The 26,490-nt window shown below is 44.7% G+C and overlaps 1 protein-coding gene and 1 pseudogene across 2 annotated transcripts in view; one reads left to right on the top strand and one right to left on the bottom strand.

The window, feature by feature from the left end:
• The window catches only part of LOC141182657 (uncharacterized), a 1,085,038-nt pseudogene that overhangs the window by 459,164 nt on the left and 599,384 nt on the right, over nucleotides 1-26,490 (bottom strand).
• LOC141182646 (uncharacterized) overlaps nucleotides 1-26,490 on the top strand; it is a 359,124-nt gene that overhangs the window by 323,772 nt on the left and 8,862 nt on the right. The window contains exon 1 of one of the 2 annotated variants that reach the window (XM_073660808.1): nucleotides 12,313-12,373. The exons of the other annotated variant lie outside the window; for it this stretch is intronic. The gene's annotated coding sequence lies outside the window, so the exon portion shown is untranslated. Of the gene's footprint in view, nucleotides 1-12,312; nucleotides 12,374-26,490 lie in introns of those variants that run through there. 2 annotated transcript variants of the gene reach the window in all.

Genomic DNA, 26,490 nt, shown 5'->3' with positions numbered 1-26,490 from the left:
GGCGTGGGATCCCCCATAATTTTAGTCTCTAGCGGAGGTTAAGCAGACGGCTGGGGCTGATGTTTGAAGCCTGGGAAGGGGGTAATACCCACGGAGCTTTCCAGACTACTAATATCAGCCCCCAGCTGAATACCTAGCCTTTACTAGCTATTAAAATGGGGGACCCCCCCAATAAAATGACGTGGGGTACCCCCTATTTTAATAGCTAGCAAAGGCTAGGCAGACAGCTGGGGGCTGATATTAATAGCCCAGGAAGGGTGCCATGAATATTGGCCCCCTCCCAGGCTAGAAACACCAGCCGTCAGCCGCCCCAGAAATGGCGCATCCATAGGATGCGCCATTTCTGGCACTTAGCCTCGCTCTTCCACGCTGCCCTGGTGCGGTGGCAGGGGGTAATAGTGGTGGGGTTCATGTCAGCGCCAGCTGCCATGAAGCCCAGGTTAGTAATGATGGGCTTCTATAAGACACCCCCATTACTAACCTACAAAGTGTTAAAAAGAAAAAACACACACTACACCCAGAAAAAAATAATTTATTTGAAATAAAACACACCATTTTATTTAATTCTTAGTTTACTAAAAAAAAATAGTTACCTGTCCACGTTCCTGCGCTGATCTCCCATGCACAGCTGTCACATCTGGAGATGGTAACAGCTGTGCATGGCTGCTGTAAGCTCACACTGCCGGGAACACGTCCGCTCCCGGCAGCGGGAGCCACTGACTGAGGTCACCGGAGTGCATTCAGGCAGCGCAGCTCCGGAGACCTCCTTTACGGCACTGCTCTACCGTGGGAATTTCTCACGATACAGCAGGGCCGTAAAGCAGCTAACCAGAGCAGCGCTGCCTGAACTCCGGCGAACCCGCTTATGCAATGACGGGGCTGCTTTACGGCCCCATCATTCTAGCGGCGGCAGCTTTTTACCGCCCGCCGGCTTTTAAACAATCAGGAGAATTCTCTCACGCTGGGATGGCATTCTGATGACAGGCTGGATCGCAGCTGAGTGCTGCTATCCAACTTGTCATCCTTCAGAGACACTGCAGAGCGCTGGCATTATGGGAACTTCCGATTCCGGTATTCGATATTGTAAAAGTATCGGAATTAAGTATCGGAATTCCGATACCGCGAATATCGGCCGATACCCGATATTTCAGTATCGGAATGCTCAACACTAGTCATGGTATGACTGTATAGGTTGTTAAATACTCTTTTTACATCTAGGGGCCATTATTTGTACGATGATATACTGTCTCGAGTTTTCTATTTTTTAGGTTTTATTGGCCGTATTGTGGTGTCACGCGGTCGTTTCTGAACTTTAGGCTTCTGTGGTGTAGCTATAGTGTCACAAACCCTTAATACATTTGGTTCAATACTCATTGACCTACCTGAGGGTCCTGCAGAGATTGTTTCAGAATCATGGGATGTCGAGGTTCCTGCATTTAGATTGCCGCTTTTGTTGACAGATCTGGTTTTAGGGCTTGGATGAAATGAGTTACTTGTGGCTTTTTTCTCTGAGGGATGCGGAGGGTTTACTTCTTTAAGTTGAGTGGGTTGCTTCCACAGATGTTCCAGCGGTGACCTGCATTCAAATTCTTTTTTCTCAAAAATAGTTCTGAAGGCTTGTCTACCAGCTGTCTTTCTAGGTGCGTCTGCGTAAGAAAATGGAGAGCTCGTAATTAATCTATGGCGCATCTTAGCAAAATAGGAAAATGAGAGTAAACATTGTCGTAACGGATTAGTACGGTTTAAAAAACTTACACGTCAGGTTGATAGGTCTCCAGAGCGGTTGGGTGGGGGATGAATAAGACGTTGACGGGTGTGTATAATTTTCTTTGGTTCTTGTACCGGTACCGAGTAGTGAAGCATTTTCTTTGTCTTCTGTTTCATCGTCTGATCCGGTTAAATCGATGATGGTCTCTGAAATAAATAACCGGTGACTTACCACACAGCTGTCCGTTCTATTGTAGAGCACGGCGACATTTGTAGTTGACAATAACTTCCGTAGATGTTGACGGGTACGTAGGGCTCCAGATATCCCGGCCTGTGACTGAATATACATTTTGTTGCGTACAAGCTTCATCGTCGCTGGTGGTGGCGAACGGACGGTCATCGTCAGAGACTGTACAATCTATGAAACTCTCTGAAATAAATAGACGTCGAATTACAACAAAACTGTTACCGGACTTACCATACATAGGTATGCTGTGTATATCCAAGGTCCTGGAGTTATCCTGGGACCACTCGGCCATTACTTCAGCGTCCAATTGCTGCGATTCGGTCAGTAGTTCCTGTGAGTCTGGGTATTGCGGATCTTCCACTAGTTCGAAATTAACATGATGGCCCCCAGAGACCATTTCACCTTGCGCTTCAGCCATCAGACACTGTGTCGCTGCGTGGCATTCCTCTTCCATATCGGCGTCTAGGAATCTAGCTTTTAAAATAAAATAAAAGCGTGGTAGGTATCCCCCATCCTATAACTTCATTTTCACACATTCTCTCTAAAACTCTACTTAGTTGGCTGTCCGTGAGGTGCTCTTCGCAGGCGCCGTGATCGTTAAAATTACAGTTCATCTGTAACAAACGCATAACGTCATACAATATATAGCGACAAAATAAGCGCATAAACTATAAAATACTTACAACAATTACAATTAAAAATTAATATACAAGACATAATAATGGTGACAATCAGGCATTCAGTATTAAATAAACATTATACAGCCCCATGATATGCTAAAAGATAATTACTTACATTGACGGTATTCAATATCTTGTCACCTCTTCAGACTGAGTGTTCTGATAATCTGAATGAACAATTTGCACTGATATACAGTACAGACCAAAATTTTGGACACACTTTCTCATTTACAGATTTTTCTGTATTTTCTTGACTATGAAAATTGTACATTCACACTGAAGGCATCAAAACTATGAATTAACACATGTGGAATTATATATTTAACAAAAAAGTGTGAAACAACTGAAAATATGTCTTATATTCTAGGCTCTTCAAAGTACCACCTTTTGCTTTGATGACTGCTTTGCACACTCTTGGCACGATTACACAGCCTGACTTCTCACAGCTGAGTTTTTGGTGTTTTGTGTTTTTTCGGCAGTGAGGGAGTTAACTCTCTCTCTCTCTGTGCTAGACGAGGTTCAGCCTCGCCCAGCTGCAATCAATGCTGCAGTAGTGGGACTCCTTCATATGCCTGCCGGTCTGTTAGGGAAGTGTCGGTGAAAGCATTTCATACAGACTAACAGAGCGGATCGTGGTATTTTGGAGTTCTGAGCTAAGTGTATTTGATGTGTTTTTTCCCTTCCTCGCTTTATCATTTATCTCCTTTCCCATTGGTGTTCCCTCTGTAGTTGTGGTGTAGTTTTTGTATGCAAGGTGGTTTTTTGGTTTGACCCTTGTACTGTCTCGTTCGTCTAAGTACTGAGTGTTGGCATATTATTTCCTGTCCCCTATTGTTGTGATCGGGGTCCTTCTCAGGACTAGATTACTGAGGTGCAGGGATCCTCAGGAGGTAGGGGTTACGCTGGCGGCCTGGACCTCTGTACCTTTAACAGTACCTCCAGGTAGAGGGATTAGTCAGGGCCCCAGCTTAGGGTCAGCTTAGGCCCCTGACCTCCTGTACGCAGAGTCAGTGTGACAGTAGTCACTGGAAATGGTTTTCACTTCACAGGTGTGCCCTGTCAGGTTTAATAAGTGGGATTTCTTGCCTTATAAATGGGGTTGGGACCATCAGTTGTGTTGGGCAGAAGTCTGGTGGATACACAGCTGATAGTCCTACTGAATAGACTGTTAGAATTTGTATTATGGCAAGAAAAAAGCAGCTAAGTAAAGAAAAATGAGTGGCCATCATTACTTTAAGAAATGAAGGTCAGTCAGTCTGAAAAATTGGGAAAACTTTGAAAGTGTCCCCAAGTGCAGTTGCAAAAACCATCAAGCGCTACAAAGAAACTGGCTCACATGAGGACCACCCGAGGAAAGGAAGACCAAGAGTCACCTCTGCTTCTGAGGATAAGTTTATTCGAGTAACCAGCCTCAGAAATCGCAGGTTAACAGCAGCTCAGATTAGAGACCAGGTCAATGCCACACAGAGTTCTAGCAGCAGACACATCTCTTCAACAATTGTTAAGAGGAGACTTTGTGCAGCAGGCCTTCATGCTAAAATAGCTGCTAGGAAACCACTGCTAAGGACAGGCAACAAGCAGAAGAGACTTGTTTGGGCTAAAGAACACAAGGAATGGACATTAGACCAGTGGAAATCTGTGCTTTGGTCTGATGAGTCCAAATTTGAGATCTTTAGTTCCAACCACCGTGTCTTTGTGCGACACAGAAAAGGTGAACGGATGGACTCTACATGCCTGGTTCCCACCGTGAAGCATGGAGGAGGAGGTGTGATGGTGTGGGGGTGCTTTGCTGGTGACACTGTTGGTGATTTATTCAAAATTGAAGGCATACTGAACCAGCATGGCTACCACAGAATCTTGGAGCGGCATGCTATTCCATCCGGTTTTCTTTAGTTGGACCATCATTTATTTTTCAACAGGACAATGACCCCAAACACACCTCCAGGCTGTGTAAGGGCTATTTGACCAAGAAGGAGAGTGATGGGGTGCTACATCAGATGACCTGGCATCCAAAGTCACCAGACCTGAATCCAATCGAGATGGTTTGGGGTGAGCTGGACCGCAGAGTGAAGGCAAAAGGGCCAACAAGTGCTAAGCATCTCTGGGGACTCCTTCAAGATTGTTGGAAGACCATTTCTGGTGACTACCTCTTGAAGCGCATCAAGAGAATGCCAAGAGTGTGCAAAGCAGTCATCAAAGCAAAAGGTGGCTGCTTTGAAGAACCTAGAATATAAGACATATTTTCAGTTGTTTCACACTTTTTGTTAAGTATATAATTCCACATGTGTTAATTCATAGTTTTGATGCCTTCAGTGTGAATGTACAATTTTCATAGTCAAGAAAATACAGAAAAATCTTTAAATGAGAAGGTGTGTCCAAACTTTTGGTCTGTACTGTATATACACGGTTGACTATGTCACGTGAGCAGTTTTTTTGCTGCGGTATACTAAAAAAATGTTCCCTAGGTTGGGAAAAAAAAAACAATAATCATTAACATTATTGTATTGATTGATATGGCTAGTTAATGTTACTTCATAGCCTGGGAATAGTTTTTTTGCTGCGTCATACTAAAAATGTTCCCTAGGATGGGAAAATCAATCCATACCAGTTTTACCATGTATAACTATAATAGTTAATTAATTAAGGATTGAATCTAAATCTGACACCATTTTGTTTTCAAAATGCCTAACGTCGAAACTCTGTTACACAAGCATCATTATACAGCAAAGAGTCCCGGTTCCTACGGAGGGATACAGCGGCTCCATAATGCCGTTAAGAAATATGGCGTGCGTAGAAAGACTGTCACAGAGTGGCTTAGCGATCAAGAAGTGTATTCTCTACACAAATCTGTAAGAAGACGGTTTATCAGAAATCGGATCATAGTTAGCGATGTGGATAGTCTCTGGCAGGCGGATCTCGTCTGCATGAATGACTACGCTAACAATAACGACGGTTTAAAATATATTTTAACGGTCATAGATGTTCTATCCAAATACGTCTGGGTAATCGGCCTGTGGACCAAGACCGGCAAGGAGCTTGCAAAAGCTTTTGAGATGATTTTTAAAAGCGAACGACGTATCCTGCAAAAACTACAAACGGATCGCGGGAATTTATGAATAAGCCCATTGCTACGCTTTGTAAAAAGTATAACGTACATCAGTTCTTTACGAATAATACAGTGAAAGCTGCGGTCGTGGAAAGATTTAATCGCATGTTGAAAGCTCGTATGTGGCGCTATTTAACGGCTCATAACACATTGAGATATATAGACGTATTACCTGATTTAGTGCACTCTTACAATAACGCTTATCATCGCACTATAAGATGCAGTCCTGCCTCTGTCACGAAAGCTAACTCCATGACCGTATGGCGCAGCGCTTATCAAGACGTCTCTACAGCGAAAAGATTTAAACCTCTATTAAAATCGGGGGATAACGTCCCGATTGTACGGCATAAGCATATCTTTTCAAAAGGCTACGAGCAAACCTACATGCGTGAAATTTTCGTTTTCTGGTCTGTAAATACACGATTCAGAAAACCTCTCTACGCATTAAACGATTTGAGCGGTGAAAACGTAGAAGGGTCTTTTTATGAAGACGAACTACAAAAGGTGCCGCAAGACGCTAATAGGATCTACAAAGTTGAAAAAGTGTTGAAAAAACGCAGGACTCGCGGTGCAAGTCATTATTTTGTGAAGTGGCTCGGATATCCCGATCAAATTCAATAGTTGGATAGAAGAAAATCAATTAACGACCGTATAAAGCATGGAAGACTATTCGTTTTACGTTACACTACCTAGCAATTCATCATCCAAAATCTACCCCGAAAATACTATTTTGAGTTACACCACCAAGCTAGCAAAGGCCGTTCATCTTTCAGGAGCTTATGAAGTGGCGTTAACGGAAATACAGTACCCCCATACGTGGAACACGTTCGACGCTTTTGAAGGGAACTTCTACGCTGCTAAACACAACGAGCCATTAGAGGTTTATCATGTAAAATCAGGATTTTACCCGAACATTCAAAAGCTGGTCGGTACAGTCAATGCACGAATAGAATCGCTGAATTTATCCACGCCTGCCTATAGGATACGTTATGATGATATACGTCGAGAGGTAATCCTACTATACAGTTTGCTCTGGGTACTAAGCTAAAATTTATTTTCGGACTACAGACCGTCGATGATTCACCCGCAGCTTTAATGCCGTGAAATCGCCGCTTTTACCCCGATTCAAAGGCGGGTTTTTATTCGCTTTTTGTATACACTGATATAATTCAACATCAGCTTGTGGGCGACAGCTACGTTCAACTGTTACGGACCGTAGAAGTTAGCGACGATGATAACGATATTGTCACAGTGCGGTACTCGCTGCCAGATTACATACCGCTGTGCAAACAACACTTTGACTCCGTAACTGTTACTGTCTTGTCGGACCAGGGTACGCCGGTTAAATTCAGATACGGAAAGTGTATAGTGCAATTACATTTTAGGCCTCGCAAGACTACGCCATGGTAAAAATTATGTCTCAAAGAGTTTATGGTTATCCCGCCTTGTACGCCCAGTACTATGTAGCTCAAGTAGGGCATGGCTTAGAGGGGTTCCGCGGTGATGAATACATGTACGGTGCCGGTCTCGGTGGTCTGTTTAGAAGTCTTTTTAGAAGAGCAGTACCGCTTTTCAGAAAAGGCCTAGAACTAGTCAAACCGCATGTAAAAACAGCCGTAAGAAACATTGCTAAAGACGCTATCACGAGTATGTCTACGGCCGCCGTGGACAGATTGAATCGCACCTCTAAAAATAATCAAGAGAGCGACGGACTAATCTACGTAACCACAAAATCACATAAAAGAAAAAGAGAAAAAAACTCTTTACCACGAGCGAAAAGACACCGCTCACCGCGATTCCCGCCGCGCCTCATGAATAACACCGCTCAACGTAGATCGAGTTCGCGTCAGAAGTAAGCAAGACGCCTCATGAGTGACATCTTCTAATAACAGGTCATGGCATTTATTCACGATGCGTCGATAGAGTGCGCTAAAAGCGAACTGGATATCTTTACCGTGCCTCCCACGCAGACTAGCGTCGAAAAATCGTTTTTTGTCGAGGTGCAACCCATCGCCGCTCTAGCCGATAACGCACCCCTGGAATTTTTCGTATCGGGAAGCAGAGAATATTATTACGATTTAAATAATACACTCTTGAACGTCCAGTGCCGCATCCTGAAACAGGACGGTACGGTTCTCGCTGCCGGCACGCGTGTGGGACTTATTAATTACCCCATAGCCACACTTTTCAATCAGGTGGACATTACTCTGGGGGACCGTTTGATTTCACAATCTGATAACCTTTATAGTTACCGGGCCTACATTGAAACGCTTTTAAACTACAGTACGCAAGCGTTGAGATCACAATTTACAGCGGGGCTATTCTATAAAGACACTGCAGGCCATCACCAGACCACCGTACTCGACGGCGAAAATCAAAATCATGGGTTCGCACGCAGAGCCCACGCAACCCGTCTCTCAAGGCCTGTGGAACTTGTGGGCCCGATCTTCGGGGACATTTTTAATCAACCAAAACTCATTTTGAACGGTCTAGATCTTAAGATCAAGTTATCAAGAAATAAGGACTCGTTTTGCCTTATGACTCCCGAACAGGAACAGTTTAAGGTTCAGATCGTGAACGCAGCCCTCTACGTAAAGAGAGTACAAGTCTCTCCAGCCGTCAGGATCGGTCACAGCCAAGCTCTTCTATCAAGCCCCGCTAAATACGCTCTAGACAGAGCCTGTTTGAAAGTCTATAGCATCCCTGGAGGAACGAGAAATAGTAATCATGAAAATCTTTTTCTGGGCCAACGGTGATTCTTTGCTTTGTGGACAACGAGGCCTTCAGTGGCAGTTACCAGAAAAACCCACTTTGCTTTCACCATTATAGGATCAACCACGCTGCTCTGTATTTGGATGGACAGCAGATCCCCGCCAAGCCGTTTCACCCTAATTTTGACGCTGAACATGCTGTGAGGGAATATATGGCTCTCGTTCATATCTCCGGAAAACAAAAAGCCGACGCAGGATTAAGCATAGACCGTGATGATTTTATGAGCGGCTACACTTTCTTCGCATTCGATTTGTCACCGGATCAGGAACCGAGAGCTGACTTTTCGCTCATTAAAACGGGTAACCTACGGGCCGAAATTCATTTTGCGGATGCCACACCACACACGGCGAATATGATCGTTTATGCTGTCAACACGGCTGTACTGGAGATTAACCAATGTCGAGAAGTCCTATACGACTTTAATTAAACTTTTGTGACTCCACAGTGGACTTCGTCTATAATGAATACTATGCAACTGTGATACATTTTGAGCCGAAATCCCGTTACTCGGAGTATGTTTGGCGGCGTATTTCCCTGCGACCTCTTACCACGCCACGTTATCAGGTATAGACCTAGAGCCTATATCGTCAACACAGATTCTTCGGAAGAGCCCGGTACGCATTGGCTACTCATTATTCTATGCAGGAACAAATCCTTATTTTTTGACAGTTATGGGTTACAACCTGACGCCGCCGTATTTCCGAATACGATTATACAATTTTTAAGAAGAAACACCACGACGTATTGATATCAGAACCGCCAGCTGCAAGACTCTATGTCGAGTTTTTGCAGATAGTTTTGTATTTACGTGTTGTATCACGTCGCTGCGGGAATAACATTGAAGCGATTAATGAAAAACTTTACAAATGATCTAAAACATAATGATCGTCTAGTAGATGCATTTGTACAAAATCTTTCTAACTCTATCACGATTTTATGTAAGCTATTATGCGATTATAATCAGGTTTGCAAACCGCCCTGCGAAACATGATCTTGCTCTATTTCTGCTATAGAACTAATGTGGTTTCATAACAATATTTCCTTTTTGTAATGTGTACTATAAATGTTTATATCTTAGTATTTCTTGTTCAATAAATCATTCAATCTATTTTGCTGTGCCTGTTAACATTAACCCTGGGACTGCCTTTTCTCACAAAAACAAAACATGTATTGACATGTTTTTGTCTTACATAAGGCGCTTACACATTAATCTATTACCTTACAGAGAATCGAGACGCTGTTAATGGATAATGTGCCAAGTTTACACATTATCCTACAACCTTACAGAGACGCTGTCGACGAGCGCATGGTTAACTTTTTAAATATTAGCATTGAAATGTATTGTAACCTATAGATTTGCTTGTATAATGTTGTATTTTGAAATCTATTTACACCTTTTTCCATTTCTTGATTTGTGTATACCTCTAAGTGAATATACAATAAATGTATATTTTTTTAAACAATTTTATTACGTCATTATTATGAACACTACAGAATGCTAACCCTAGGGATCCTGGGGCTGCTTTTTCTCACAAAAACATGTCTTGACATGTTTTTCTTACATACGGCGCTCACACATTAACCTACAACCTTGGGTGAAGGGCATGTGGGCGGTCATGGGGGACGTAACAGAGGCTGAACATGGGCTGCTTCCGGGGCGGGGACGGAACTGACGTAACAGATATTGACACACATAGGGGCGGTAAGGGTTTGCTTCCGGGGGTGGGGACGGAACTGACGTAACAGATATTGACACACATAGGGGCGGAGAGTCGGTGGAGAATGGAGAGGGGAGGGGTTTAGACCGGAAGTGGAGGCGGGACATGTGCCAAAAAGGGGCAGGGCACCTGTCAAAAACCGGAAGTGGGCTTGTTGACGAGAGGTGGGTGCTCTTACTACTTGCCTAGTAATAACTTTCTGCATAGCTGTGAACCGCGGATGACCACTCATGATTAAATCATGAAACTCCTGCAACAGACACAATCTTAGGTACCCAACTACAAATAATTTGGACCTAGGCGTGGTGAAAGGAGCAAACGATTGGACTTTACGGATCTCCGCTTCAACCTCCAAGGATATCACAGAAACCACAATGCCCTCAGGGAGAATGGAGGTTTTAGAGGAGAAACAGAACTAAAACTGCTTGGACCCCGGCCTGAAAGTGATAGAGAAATTGAATCTAGAGAAAAATAAGGACCTTCTGGCCTGTTTAGGAGTTAGCGATTTAGCTGATTCAATATACGCTAAATTCTTCTGGCCTGTGACCACAGTGATTTGATGAACTTCTCCCTGCAGAAAATGTCTTCAAACCTTAAAGGCTAATTTAACAGTGAGTAACTCACAATTTCCAACAGCAGAATTTCTTTCAGCAGATGAAAATTTTCTTGATAAAAAACCACATGGCTGCAAATTGGTCAGAGTCTTGGAACATTGACATAAAACGGCCCCTACCCCGACCTCCGAAACATCCACCTCCACAATGAATGGTTTTTGGAGATGGGGTTGGATTAGAACAGGAGCAGACAAACACTCCTTCAATTTTTCAAAAGCCCTCATAGCATCCGGTGGCCAAACCTTGAGATCTGCCCTCTTACATGTGAGGTCAGTAATCTGAGAAAAAAAAACAAAAGAATTTCCTATAATAGTTGGCGAATACTACAAAATGTTGCAACACTTTCAGGTCACTAGGTTGGACCCAATCTATTATGGCTTTCACCTTCCCAGGATCCATCGTAAACCCATCAGCTGATAAAATGATACTCAGGAATGAAATTTCCTGAACAGAAAAAAAACATTTCTCAATTGTAACAAAGAAAGAATTCTCCCTCAACCTTTCTAATACAACACGGACATGTTCCTGGTGAGAATCCAAATCAGGAGAAAAATTCTATATCATCAAGATAAATCACAAGAAATCTCCCAAAGTAATCAGAGAAATATCATTCAGATAGTTGTGAAATCCTGTTGGTGCATTGGAGAATCCAAATGGCAGAACAAGATTATCAAATAAAACCTCTGCTCTGTACACCTCATACACACACGGCTCCGCTCCGCACACCTCGTACACACGCGGCTCCGCTCTGTACACCTCATACACACGCGGCTCCGCTCCGTACACCTCGTACACACGCGGCTCTGCTCTGTACGCCTCATACACACGCGGCTCCGCTCCGTACACCTCGTACACGCGCGGCTCCGCTCCGCACACCTCGTACACGCGCGGCTCCGCTCCGCACACCTCGTACACTCATGGCTCTGCTCCGTACACCTCACACACACGCGGCTCCGCTCCGCACACCTCGTACACGTGCGGCTCCGCTCCGTACGCCTCGTACACACGGCTCCGCTCACCTCGTACACATGGCTCCGCTTCCTTACGCCTCGTACACACGCGGCTCTGCTTCGAAAGCCTCGTACACGCGCGGCTCCACTCCATACACACATGGCTCTGCTCCGTACACCTCGTACACACGCGACTCAGCTCCATACACCTCGTACACACGCGGCTCCGCTCCGTACACTTCGTACACGCGCGGCTCTGCTCCGTACACCTCGTACACACGCGGCTCTGCTCCGTACACCTCGTACACACACGGCTCCGCTCCATACGCCTTGTACACACGCGGCTCTGCTCCGTACACCTCATACACACGCGGCTCTGCTACATCCACACTGTAAACCCCTCCTGACCCCACACATAAACTTCAGCTCATCCAGCACCATGACAACCAGCACAGCAGAGTCCTGCATCCACTGAGGCCCCTGATCATGTGACCCCTGACTCCTCCCCTCCTGTGACCTCATCACAGGTCCTGTGTGCACAGAGCAGCCATATATGTGGTGGCGGCTCTGCAGGTGGAGGTATGTGGAGACCCCCATTACTGGGCGCAGGGGGCATTAACCCCTTCAGCACAGAGACTCTTTTGGGGTCTTGTGTTGCCCCTTTATAAGAATCATAAGGTTTTTGTTCTGTTTCCTGTAATAGATACATACGACCCAACTATGGAGGCAGGAAGGGAGGAAACGTATTGTTCTCATAGTACAGGGCCCCTTTCTTGGCCCCACGTAGTGTAATGTTCCCATAGTACCGCCATCCCCCCACACAGTATAATCAGATGCATAAATAGGGTCTGATGGGACTCGTTGCGAGATTTTGACCACCCCCTATCCTGATACATACAGTGGGTATGGAAAGTATTCAGACCCCTTTAAATTTTTCACTCTGTTTCATTGCAGCCATTTGGTAAATTCTAAAAAGTTCATTTTTTTTCTCATTAAAGTACACTCTGCACCCCATATTGACAGAAAAAAAACAGAAATGTAGAAATTTTTACAAATTTATTAAAAAAGAAAAACTGAAATATCACACGGGCATAAGTATTCAGACCCTGGTATACAGGCCAAGGTTACAAAAGAATTTCTGCATTACTCAAGGTCCCTAAGAGGAGAGTGGCCTCCATCATCCTTAAATGGAAGAAGTTTGGGACCACCAGAAGTTTTCCTAGACCTGGCCATCCAGCCAAACTGAGCAATCGTGGGAGAAGAGCTTTGCTGAGAGAGGTAAAGAAGAACCCCAAGATCACTGTGGCTGAGTTCCAGAGATGCAGTAGGGAGATGGGAGAAAGTTCCACAAAGTCAACTATCACTGCAGCGCTTCGCCAGTCGGGCCTTTATGGCAGAGTGGCCCGACGGAAGCCTCTCCTCAGTGCAAGACATATGAAAGCCCGCATAGAGTTTGAACAAAAACACACGAAGGACTCCCAGACTATGAGAAATAAGATTCTCTGGTCTGATGAGATGAAGATAGAACTTTTTGTTGATAATTCTAAGCGGTATGTGTGGAGAAAACCCGGCACTGCTCATCACCTGCCCAATACAATCCCAACAGTGAAACATGGTGGTGGCAGCATCATGCTATGGGGGTGTTTTTCAGCTGCAGGAACAGGACTGCTTGCAATTGAAGGAAACTTGAATGCGGCCAAGTACAGAGATATCCTGGATGAAAACCTCTTCCAGAGTGCTCTGGACCTCAGACTTGGCCGAAGGTTCACCTTCCAACAAGACAATGACCCTAAGCACACAGCTAAAATAACAAAGGAGTGGCTTCAGAACAACTCTGTGACCATTCTTGACTGGCCCAGCCACAGCCCTGACCTAAACCCAATTGAGCGTCTCTGGAGAGACCTGAAAATGGCTGTCCACCAACATTCACCATCCAACCTGACAGAACTGGAGAGGATCTGCAAGTAAGAATGGCAGAGGATCCTCAAATCCAGGTGTGAAAAACTTGTTGCATTATTCCCAAGAAGACTCATGGCTGTATTAGCTCAAAAGGATGCTTCTACTCAATACTGAGCAAAGGGTCTGAATACTTATGACCATGTAATATTTCAGTTTTTCTTTTTTAATAAATTTGCAAAAATGTATACATTTCTGTTTTTTTCTGTCAACATGGGGTGCAGAGTGTACTTTAACCCCTTTAAAAGCCCAGGGCGTACTAATACGCACCTGCACCCTGGGCTTTAAGAGCCAGGTACATATTAGTATGCCGTGTTGATTTCGCCCACACAGCCTGGGTGTCGGCTGATTGTCACAGCTGACACCCAGTGCTATGTGCTAGGAGTGGTCCCGCAATGCTGCGATTGAAGTCGAACGCAGCATTGCGGTGGCAAGGGGAGGTGATCGCCGATACTCGCCTCTCCTGCCGGCGTCCAACGCTGTCTGCCGCGGCTTCCCGGATGTTGTCATGATGACCCGATGTCGTCATAACAACATCTGGGTCACCAGACAGCAGGAGGATACTTTGGTCATGTGCAGTGCACGACCAAAGTATCTTCTGCATCTGCAGCGCTGACAGCCTGTATAGCACAGGGATGGTGCTCCATCCCTCTGCTATATAGGCGATCAGAGTAAAAAAAGTGAAAGTGCCATAGTGGGAAAAAGTATAAAAGTAAAAAAAAGTGTTAAAAAATGGAAAAAAAAAAATAATAATTTGTAAAAATATTTTAAAAAATCTAAAAAATAATCCACCAAAAATAAAAATATAATGTACCCATCAATAAATATTATGAAAAAACAAAACAATAAAAGTTCACATATTTGGTATTGCCGCGTCCGGAACGACCTGACCTATAAAACTGTCAGACTAGTTAACCCCTTTAGTGAAAATGGTAGAAAAAATAAATAAAAAACGAAGCAAAAAACAATGCTTTATCATCATACCGCAAAAGCAAAAAATTGAATAACGCAATCAAAAAGACGAATATAAATAAAAATGGTACCGCTGAAAACTTCATCTTGTCCCACAAAAAACAAGCCGCCATACAGCTCCATCAGCCAAAAAATAAAAGTTTTAGCTCTCAGAATAAAGCGATGCAAAAAAAATATTTTTCTATAAAATAGCTTTTATTGTGTAAAAGCGCCAAAACATAGAAAAACTATATAAATGTGGTACCGCTGTAAACGTACAGACCCGAAGAATAAAGCTGCCTTATCAATTTTACCACATGCGGAACGGCATAAAAAAATGAAAGAAAAGAACAATTCCTGAATTGTTGTTTTTTGTTTATTCTGCCTCCCAAAAATCGGAATAGAAAGCAATCAAAAAATGTCACATGCCTGAAAATGGTACCAATAAAAACATCAACTCATCCCGCAAAAAAACAAGTTGTCAAATGACTCTGTCGGCCACAATATGGAAAAATTATAGCTCTCAAAATATGGCGATGCAAAAACTAGATTTTGCAAAATATGTGTCTTTTAGTGTGTGACAGCTGTCAATCATAAAAACCCGATATGATTCTGGTATCGCTGTAATCGCACCGACCCAAAGAATAAAGTTGTCTAATCACTTATACCACACGAGAAACAGTGTAAAAAATAAACTCTAGGGTTAGGGTTGGGGTTGTATTAGGGTTGGGGTTAAGGTTGGGATTTTTTTCAAAAGTAAAAAAAAAAAAAAATGACGATATGGCGACCAGTGTTGAGCGCAAGTGCTCGCTACTTAAGTTTGCATCGGGTGCTCGGGTATGCACTGAGTATCGCGGTTGCTTGAGTGACATGCTCGAGTCTCCGCCCATATGCTTTATATGCCAAAAAAACATTGCAGGGATTGCCTGCCATGCATGAGCGATCCCCGCATGTTTTTTTTTGGGTGTCTAATAACCGTGAAACATGCGGGGCAGGGACTCGATGCAAACTCAAGTAGCGATCACTTGCGCTCAAGACTAATGACAACTTATTCAATATGATGACCTAATGTTATCAAATTCTGTGTCGTACTTCTGGGTTCAAAATGTTCACTATACCCCCTGGTGTCACTTATGGGGGGTTTCCACTGTTTAGACACTTCAGGAGCTCCCCAAATGCAACATGGCTTCCTCTAATTATTCAAGCAAATTTTACATTCAAAAAGTCAAATGGCTCCTTCCCTTCCTGCCATGAGCCAAAACAGTGTTTTTTCCCCACATATGGGGTATCTGTGTGCTCAGGGGAAATTGCACAATAAATTTTGGGGTCTATTTTTTTCTGTTACCCATGCGAAAATAAAAAAATTGGGTCTAAATAATACTTTTGTGAAAAAAGTTAAATGTTAATTTTTTTCTTCCACATTCTAAAAATTCCTGTGAAGCACATGAAGGGTTAATAAACTTCTTGAATGTGGTTTTCAGCACCTTGAGGGGTGCAGTTTTTAGAATGGTGTCACTTTTGGATATTTTCTGTCATAAAGACCCCTCAAATTGACTTCAAATGTGATGTGGTCCCTAAAAAAATGGTTTTGTAAATTTTGTTGGAAAAATGAGAAATCGCTGGTCAACTTTTAACCCTCATAGCTCCCCAATAAAAAAAAATGTTGGTTCCAAAATTGTGCTGATGTAAAATAGACATGTGGGAAATGTTATTTATTAACTATTTTGTGAGATATATCTCTCTGATTTAAGGGCATAAAAATTAAAATTTTGAAAATTGAAAAAGTGATATCGAAGAAATTTTACCATAATCATGAAGCACAACATGTCACGAAAAACAATCTCAGAATCAGCGGGATCCGTTGAAGCGTTCCAGAGTAATTACCTTATAAAGTGACAGTGGTCAGAATTGTAAAAATTGGCCTGGTCATTAACGTGCAAACCACCTTTGGTTGTAAAGGGGTTAATGAGAAAAAAAACAACTTTTTAGAATTTACCAAATGGCTGCAATGAAACAAAGAGTGAAAATTTTAAAGGGGTCTGAATACTTCCGTACCCACTGTATATGTATGTCCCTTATCCTTGACCCCAACCTGGTTTATGTTCCCCATTCTGCCTCTGTTCTTTAGTGTATAGAAAAAAATAAACTATTACACTCACCAGGGGCGAACATAGAAGTAATGGGGCCCCATAACCGAAGTATAATGTGACGCGCCCCCTGGGCCTGTGCTGCTTCTGCTGCGCAGGGGGAATACCCGGAGCCGGATCCGTTGGGGGGTGGTAGTCCTCGAGGCGGTGACCCGGTCCGTGCCCAGGGTGTCAAACTAAGTGGCGATGTTTTTAGTGGCAGATGTGATATTGTTCGACTACGCCACCCGTTGAATGCGGTTACGAAACCGCCGCTGCAGGGCAGACCGCTGAGGCCGGTGGTACAGTTGTGCAGCGTGGGTAGTATAACCCTCAACGGGAGGGGTATGGCCTCAGGGCAGCGGACGTGGATGATGGGGATGGTAGAATTGCACGCAGGCACCAGGAACCACTCAGAGACGGTGCGGTGTAGTTCAGGGTCTTTACTGGTGACAAAGATAGACCCTCCCGGGAGTACTGGCTAGCGGTCGGGGTCTGGTCAGTCCGTGAGCAGACAGGATCTCCCCTGGCCAGGCGGAGTTGTAGGCCTCCCCAACTAAATGTACTCTTCTTGGCTACCTTGCTAGAAGCGGATAAAAGTAGCCCACGTCCCTGAGTGTACCGTGTGGTGCTCACCCGTATGGCCGGTGACTCGGGGCCTTCTGGTAGCCTCCGCTCCACGACGGCGGTGCTGGTCCCTTGCGTGTGACCGTGCCTTCGGGTTTCTTGGCCAGAGGACCTGAAATCCCCTGCCGGTCGGTTTCTGCTGCTGGGTATGGAACAGTCCCCACAGCCTCGGACTCCGTGTCCGGTGAGATCTCTCCAGTCCGGACGAGCTCTACAGCTTCCAGTCCCGGACTCCTTTTATCACTGCTCCCACAGAGCTCCTGTTCTTATTTTCCCTGTAACTGATCCACACCAGACCAGACTGTGTCTCTGTCTCTGTCTGTGTTCTTTTCTAACCCCACCTCAGCCCCAGTTTATATAGGGGAAGTTCTTCCCCTCCCAGGACTGGGCAGGAGGTGTGGCATGCTTAGGATTCCTGACCAGGAGACCTCCCACCTGCTCACAGACGTAATATTGCTATTACTGTGGTAACCAGAACCCTGGGGTGCCACATAATGCACTCCCCATAATCCTCCATACAGTATAATGCACAGCCCATACTCATCCATGTAGTATAATGCACAGCCCATAGTCCGTACATGTAGTGTAAGGCACAGCCCATGGTCCGTACATGTAGTGTAATGCACAGCCCATAGTCCACACATGTAGTATAATGCACAGCCCATGGTCCGTACATGTAGTGTAATGCACAGCCCATAGTCCACACATGTAGTATAATGCACAGCCCACAGTCATCCATGTAGTATAATGCACAGCCCATAGTCCATACATGTGGTATAATGCACAACCCATACATGTAGTATAATGCACAGCCCATAGTCCATATGACTCGCCCCCTGGGCCGTGGGGCACTCGGATCCGGGCAATAGGGGGAACGATGGGAGTAGTAGTGGCAACCCGGTTCCGTGGCTCAGGGTGGTCAGGCCAGTGGTAGTCCGTTATGTGTTATTAATTATGTCCGACTACGCCACCAGTGGATTGCGGTTATTAGGAACCGCCGCTGCATGCAGACCGCTGGGGCTGATGAGGTGTGCAGCTAGGGTAGTGTGACTCCCCACGGGAAGAGTGCGGCCCCAGGGCAGTATAGTGGATGGTGGGAGTGATGGTATTGAGAGTCCCAGTGATGATAGTGCTGGAGGAGCAAGGAACACACAGACAACAGGTTGCAGTCCAGGGTCTTTACTAAACAGGTAAACTGACCCACAACCAGTCCCGGCTAGGAGGGGACCTGGATGTCTGAGAGCAACGGGGAAATTGGCCCTGGTCAGGGTGAGGGTGTAGGCCTACCGTGCTTTCTGCGCTCCTTCTGGCTATCTCCTCCTGATAGGGTAACAGCCCACGTTTCCGAGCTTTCCGTGTATTCTAGCCTGCATGGCCTGCGACGTGGGTTCCTTTCTGCTCCGAGCCTTGTACAGCTTTACTGGTCCCTTCTGTTGTGACAGGGCCACCAGGCTTCTTAGGCCAAGGAATGTACAGTCCCTTGCGGACTGATTCTCTGCTGGGGGATGTGGAATCCTTCCAGCCTTAGACACCAAAGTCTGGTAAAATTAAGTCTTTTCTCTGCCAAGACAGGCTCTCTTCGCCTCTTGTCTCTGGCTTGTGGCTCTCCTACTGCCACACTTCCTCTTAGGTGCAACACAACTGTCCCTCTCTGCTCTGGGACCTGAATCCTCAGATCGGTCGTCCAGTTCTCCCTCACCCTGCCCTCAGTACCAGCTTTTATAGGGGCAGCCACCTCCCCCTACTGGCCTGAGACAGGAGGCATTGCATGCTAATGTTCCCCTGACCAGAGAACCTCCCCCTTGCTCTCAGACACAGCTTTAATTACACTTGTGGCATCCAGGTCAGGGTGACACACATACATGTGGTATAATGCACAACCCATACATGTAGTATAATGCACAGCCCATACATGTAGTATAATGCACAGCCCACAGTCATCCATGTAGTAGTATGGCCAAGGGCACCGTGTACTCGCTGATTTAAAAAACCAAAACATTATACTCACCTTCACTCCGCTCCCTCGCTGCGCAGTGTCTTTTTCTGGAGCTGCCAGCTGACTTCAGCTGGAAGCGACAGGAGAGGATGATGTTACTTCCATGCACCCCTAATGACGTACATGCCGATGTCAGCTGCTGGCCTCTGATTGGTCGGCAGCGTGTATTGTGGCACTTCAGCTGAATGTCAGTCCGAGAACACACATCCAGCTGCAGCAGGGGTTGGTGTTGGCTGGGCCCGGTTGCAGGAGCAACTGCGGTCATTAAGCCTCTCAATATAATGCTCTCATAATACCTCTATTTCCCCACACTGTATAATGTTCTCACAGTACCGCCATCTTCCCACATGTTGTGGGTAAATTGTTTGAAGGATTTCTTAGAGATGCTATTGTAGAATATCTTAATGATAATAACTGTCGAACTCCATATCATCATGGATTCATGAGGGATCGCTCCTGCTGTTAGAACTCTCCTGTTAGTTTTTTTTATAGTTTGCTGGTCACATGACCTTTTTTGCCTATTTAATCCTGCTCCGCCCTCCTGGCCTTGCTGGACTTCATTGTAATTTCTACTCTTGAGCTAGCTTGGTGCTCTGTTGCCTTTCTCAGTCAGTTTTGCTGGGTCTTCGGACCGCTATGTTCTATGTTGTTTGTTTGTCTTATTTCTGATACAATTTCTGCTAGGAGGTGTCCACCTTTCTCCCAGTCCCTAGTTCTTGTCGGGATCCCTCCCTCACATCTATAGGTCTTCATTCAGACTAGCCGAGGACTTTAGCGGGTCTGATCGCAGGATCAGGTTCCCCGTTACATCGTAGGGATCCAGCTTAGTTCTATTGTAGGGACAGATCTCCTTTCTTTCCTTAGTGCTTGTAGCAGATCATAACAGTAAGTCCAGCCCTGAAAAATTTCTCTAAGGAAAAGACCTCTAGTTTCCATTATGGTCTCGGTTCATGATTTGGCTCAATGCTTGCAGGGACTCTCTCTGGAGGTGGCCAAGCTCCAACAACACGTGAGTAGCTGTTCTGGAGCACATTTTGTAGAGCCAAAGGTACGTCTGCCTGATCTATTTTTTGGTGAACAACAAGATTTTTTTTCCTTTAAAAATGCTTGTTTATTGTATTTTCGTTTAAGACCCGGATCCTCTGGTGATGAATCACAGCGCATAGGGTTCATAATGTCACTTTTGCGCAAAGAACCTCAGGGATGGGCCTTTTCTCTCCAACCAATGATCCGTGCTTTAGATCAGTGGATAGTTTTTTTGCTGCTTTGGGGTTGTTGTATGATGATCCTGATCGTGTCTCATCTGCTGAGTCTGAATTAAGACGTTTGAGGCAGGGATCAGGTAATGTGGAAAATTATTGTACTCACTTCCGTCGGTGGTCTGCACAGGTAGGGTGGAACGATTCAGCTTTGAAAAGTTTGTTTCTTGCGGGGCTAGGTGAAAGGGTTAAGGATCTGCTGATTGCTTATCCTTCACCTGGAAACTTACAGGAGGCAATGCAATTAGCTATACGGGTGGACAGGAGACTGCATGCAAGGGTTAATGAGAGTAAATCCTCTGCCATGTCAGCTCCGAGTCTTGAGAGGGTCTGTACTGACATTGGAGAGCCGATGGAGATTGGGGCGATGTCACCCCACTCTCAGGAAAACATGGTGTCTGCTAACAATTTGAGCCGACAATTTGTTAGCGGATATCATGTTGCATTTGGAGAGTCCCTGTGTGCCCAAACATTGGAGCTCCCCCACAAGTGACCCCATTTTGGAAACTAGACCCCCCAAGGCACCTATCTAGATTCATAGTGAGCACTTAGGACCCCAGGTGCTTCACAAATTGATTCATAAAAATGAAAAAGTGTTTTTTTTTTCACTTTTTCATTTTTACGAATCAACTTGTGAAGCACCTGGGGGTTCCAAGTGCTCACTATGCATCTAGATAGGTGCCTTGGGGGGTCTAGTTTCCAAAATGGGGTCACTTGTGGGGGAGCTCCAAAGTTTGGACACACAGGGGCTCTCCAAACGCAACATGGTGTCTGCTAACAATTTGAGCCGACAATTTGTTAGCGGATATCATGTTGCATTTGGAGAGTCCCTGTGTGCCCAAACATTGGAGCTCTCCCACAAGTGACCCCATTTTGGAAACTAGACCCCCCCAAGGATTTTATTAAGGTGTATAGTGAACATTTTGAACCCAGAGGTACGGCACAGAATTTGTTTACATTAGGTCATCATATTGAATAAGTTGTCATTATTCTTGAGCGCAAGTGCTCGCTACTTGAGTTTGCATTGGGTACTCAGGTATGCACCATGTACAGCGTGTGCTCGAGTGACATGCTCGAGTCCCTGCTCCGCATGTTTCACGGTTATTAGACACCCAAAAAAAAACACGCGGGGATCGCTCGTGCATGGCAGGCAATCCTCGTAAAGTTTTCGTAAAGCATATGGGGCGGAGACTCGAGCATGTCACTCAAATACCCACGATACTCAATGCATACCAGAGCACCCGATGCAAACTCAAGTAGCGAGCACTTGCGCTCAACACTAGTCACCATATCGTCATCTTTTTTTCTTACTTTTGAAAAAAATCCCAACCCCAGCCCTAACCCTAGCACAACCCTAACCATAGCACAACCCTAGCCCCAGCACAACCCTAGCCCCAGCGCAATCCTAGCCCCAAACCCAGCCCTAACCCTAGCCCAATCCTAACCCAAGAGTTTATTTTTGACGCCGTTCCTTGTGCGGTATAAGTGATTAGACGAGTTTATTCTTCAGGTCGGTGTGATTACAGCAATGCCAGAATCATATGGGGTTTTTATGACTGACAGCTGTCACACACTAAAAGACGCATTTTTTGTAAAATCTAGTTTTTGCATCGCCATATTTTGAGAGCTATAATTTTTCCAGATTTTGTCAGACAGTCATGTGACGGCTCGTTTTTTTGCGGGATGACTTGACGTTGTTATTGGTGCCATTTTCTGGCACGTGACATTTTTTGATCGCTTTCTATTCCGATTTTTGGGAGGCAGAATAAACAAAAACCAACAATTCAGGAATTGTTTTTTTTTGTTTTTTTTTTATTCTGTTCCGCGTGTGGTAAAATTGATGAGGTAGCTTTATTCTTCAGGTCAGTACGTTTACAGCGGTACCACATTTGTATCATTTTTCTATGTTTTGGCGCTTATACACAATAAAAGCTATTTTATAGAAAAAAATATTTTTTAGCATCGCTTTATTCTGAGAGCTATAACTTTTTTATTTTTTGGCTGATGGAGCGGCTTGTTTTTTGCGGGACGAGATGACGTTTTCAGCGGTACCATTTTTATTTATATGCGTCTTTTTGATCGCGTGTTATTCCACTTTTTGTTTGGCGGTATGGTGATAAAGCATTGTTTTTTGCTTCGTTTTTTTTTTTTTTTTTTTACCGTGTTCACTGAAGGGGTTAACTAGTGGGACAGTTTTATAGGTCAGGTTGTTCCGGACGCTGCGATACCAAATATGTGTACTTTTATTGTTTTTTTTTTTATAATAATATTATTGATGGGTACATTATATTTTTATTTTTGGTGGATAATTTTTTTTATTTTTTTTTTATATTTTTGCAATTTTTTTTTTTTTTCCACTTTCAGACAGTTTATACACTTTATTACTTTGTCCCACTCTGGGACTTTCACTTTTTTTTCTCTGATCGCCTGCATGGCATAGGAATGGAGCACCATCCCTATGCCATGCAGGCTGTCAGCGGGGCACAGTGTGAAGATTGTTTGGAGATGCACTGCGCATGTCCAAACAATCTTCCTGCTGTCTGGTGACCGGATGTTGTCATGACGACATCGGGTCGTCATGGCAACACCCGGGAAGCCTTTGCAGACTGCGCTGGAAGCCGGAAGAGGAGGTGAGTATCGGCGATCACCTCCCCTTGCCCCCGCAATGCTGCGATTGACTTCGATCGACTTCAATCGCAGCATCACAGGGGTTAATGTGCTGAGAGCGGTGCGTGACCACTCCCTGCACATAGTACCGGGTGTCAGCTGTGACAATCAGCTGACACCCGGCGGCGATCGCGCCCGCACAGCCTGTGTGCGCGCGCGATCGCGATGACGTACTAATACGGGTCTGGCTCTTAAGTCCCAGGGCACAGACGCGTATTAGTACGTCAGATGTTGTTAAGGGGTTAAATACTAAGGGTGTACTTCTTTCTGCTACTACCACTGCTCAGGATGAATTAATTGAATTTCGGGTATTTGTGGATTGTGGTTCTACTCTGAATGTGATTGATGGGGGATTCTTGGAAAAACTTAAATTAAAACCCAAACCTTTGTCATCCCCTATTGCCGTGGTTTCTGTCGATGGCTCTCCCTTAAAGAGTGTTACTCACAAGGTTTATGAATTTCCCCTCACTATTAATGGTATTCACCAAGAGAATTTGGATTTGGTAGTATTAAATAATTTTCCTTCTCCAGTAGTGTTGGGGTTACCCTGGTTAAAATTGCACAATCCTGTACTGGATTGGTCTACCAATGAAATTAAGTCCTGGAGCCCTAAGTGTTATGACAAGTGTTGTAACGGGCGCATTGCTGCTGTGGATAAAGGGGAATTACCTGTACCTATTCAGGATTTTTGGAAACTTTTTTCTGAGAAGGAATCGCAAATTTTGCCTCCCCATAGAGACTATGATTGTACCATTGAATTTGTCCCTGGAGCGACTATTCCTAAAAGTCGTTTATTTAATCTTACTATTCCTGAGAGAAAGGCTTTGGAGGAATACATACAGTCAAGCTTGGCCGCCGGTCACATTAGGCCTTCCAAGTCTCCTGTGGCTGTTGGAATTTTTTTTGTTAAAAAAAAGGACGGCGGTTTACGTCCTTGTCTGGACTTTCGCGAGATTAATAAAATTACTGTACGCAATCCTTACCCACTGCCATTGATTCCTGATTTGTTTAACCAGTTAGTGGGGGCCAAGTGGTTCTCTAAAATTGATCTCTGGGGGGCATACAATTTGTTGGGCATGAAGGAGGGTGATGAATGGAAGACTGCTTTTAACACTACTGTGGGTCATTTTGAGAATCTGGTTATGCCTTTTGGTCTTACCAATGCTCCAGCATTTTTTCAGAATCTTATTAATGACATCCTTAGACCTTTGATCGGCAAAAATGTGGTTGTGTATTTGGATGACATTTTGATTTATTCGCCTGATCTGGAGTCTCATTGGCGGAGCGTACGTGAGGTATTACAGTTATTAATTGACAATTCGCTTTTTGCTAAGCTAGAGAAATGTGAGTTCGCTGTACAGAGGATTAGTTTTTTGGGCTACATTATCTCCAGTGAAGGTTTTGAGATGGACCCGGTTAAAGTTCAAGCTGTGCAGGAATGGCCTAGGCCTATTGGCTTGAAATCGATACAGAGGTTTTTGGGTTTCGCCAATTATTACAGAAAATTCATAAAAAAAAATTCTATTATTGTCAAACCACTGACCGATCTCACCAGGAAAAGTGCTAATACGGTTCAGTGGACTTCTGAGGCCATTGAAGCTTTTGTGTTTCTAAAGGAGAGGTTCAGCTCTGCCCCCATCCTTATGCTGCCTGATGTGACTAAGCCGTTTTTGGTCAAGGTTGATGCTTCTTCGGTGGGGGTCGGAGTACATCCCTGTGCCTTTTTTTCAAAAAAATTTTCTGAGACTGAACTTAATTACGATATTGGTAATCGGGAATTGCTGGCTATTAAACTCGCATTTGAACACTGGCGTCATCTCTTGGAAGGTGCTGAATTTCCCATTCAGGTTTTCACTGATCATAAAAATCTGATCTATCTTGATGCTGCCAAGCGCTTGAATGCCCGTCAGGCTAGGTGGGCACTTTTTTTCTCGTGGTTTAATTTTTCCGTTACTTACATCCCGGGTACCAAGAATGTTAAAGCTGATGCTTTGTCTCGCAGCTTTTCTCCCATGGTCGGTGCTGAGGAGGAAGAGAGCATTTTACAAGAAGGTGTTGTGATTGCTGCTTTGGACTCCGTTTTGGAGGATGAGATTCTTAAAGCTCAGGAGAATGCCCCATCTAACACTCCCCATGGGAGGTTGTTTGTGCCTAGGACCTTTAGGAGAGATTTGTTTGTTGAGTGTCATGAGTCTCGGTTGGCAGGTCATCCAGGAATTTCTGAGACCAAGAGACTTGTGGGTCGCAGTTTTTGGTGGCCTGGATGGCAGAAGGAAGTCATTAAGTGGGTGCGTCAATGTACTGTGTGTGCTAGATCTAAGTCTTCGCATGCTCCTGCTGCGGGGTTGCTTTGCCCTATGGAGGTTCCTAGTGCACCTTGGACACATCTAGCTATGGACTTTATTACTGACCTTCCTCCCTCTGAGGGTTTCACGGTCATCTGGGTGGTCGTGGACCGTTTTAGCAAGATGTGTCACTTGGTTCCCTTCATCAAACTGCCCTGCGCTAAGACACTCGCTAAGGCCTTTGTCAAGGAAATTGTCAGACTACATGGCGTTCCTACTGACATTGTTTCTGATAGGGGACCTCAGTTCGTGGCTCGTTTTTGGCGTGCCTTTTGTGACAGGTTGGGAGTTCATTTGTCGCTTTCATCCGGATATCATCCTGAGTCTAATAGCCAGACAGAAAGGAAGAACCAGGATGTTGAGCAGTTTTTGCGTTGTTTTGTGGCAGACAATCAAGAGGGGTGGTCTGAGTTTCTGCCACTTGCTGAATTTGCTCTTAACAACCATACATCCTCTACTGCTGGGTGTTCGCCTTTTTTTTGTTGTTCTGGGAGACATCCATCTTTTGGGTCATTCTCCAAATTGGTATCGGCTGTGCCTGAGGAGGAGAGTTTTTCCGGTGATTTGGAGAGAGTTTGGACGGATGTGCGTGGTAATCTTCAGGAGGCTAACAAAAAATCTAAGAGGTACTTTGATAGGAAACGGCAAGAGGTTTTGTTTGCTATTGGTGACATGGTTTGGTTGTCCTCTAAGAATCTGCGATTGAGGATTCCTTCTAAAAAATTGGGTCCCAAGTTTGTAGGGCCCTTTAAGATGCTTCAGATAGCTA

The sequence above is a fragment of the Phyllobates terribilis genome, unplaced genomic scaffold (assembly GCF_046119375.1).
Source record: "Phyllobates terribilis strain yellow unplaced genomic scaffold, ASM4611937v1 Scaffold_35__1_contigs__length_13245226, whole genome shotgun sequence".
Classification (NCBI taxonomy): domain Eukaryota; kingdom Metazoa; phylum Chordata; class Amphibia; order Anura; family Dendrobatidae; genus Phyllobates; species Phyllobates terribilis.
The sequence above is the reverse complement of the archived record's forward strand: the minus strand, read 5'-3'. Positions and strand labels throughout refer to the sequence as shown.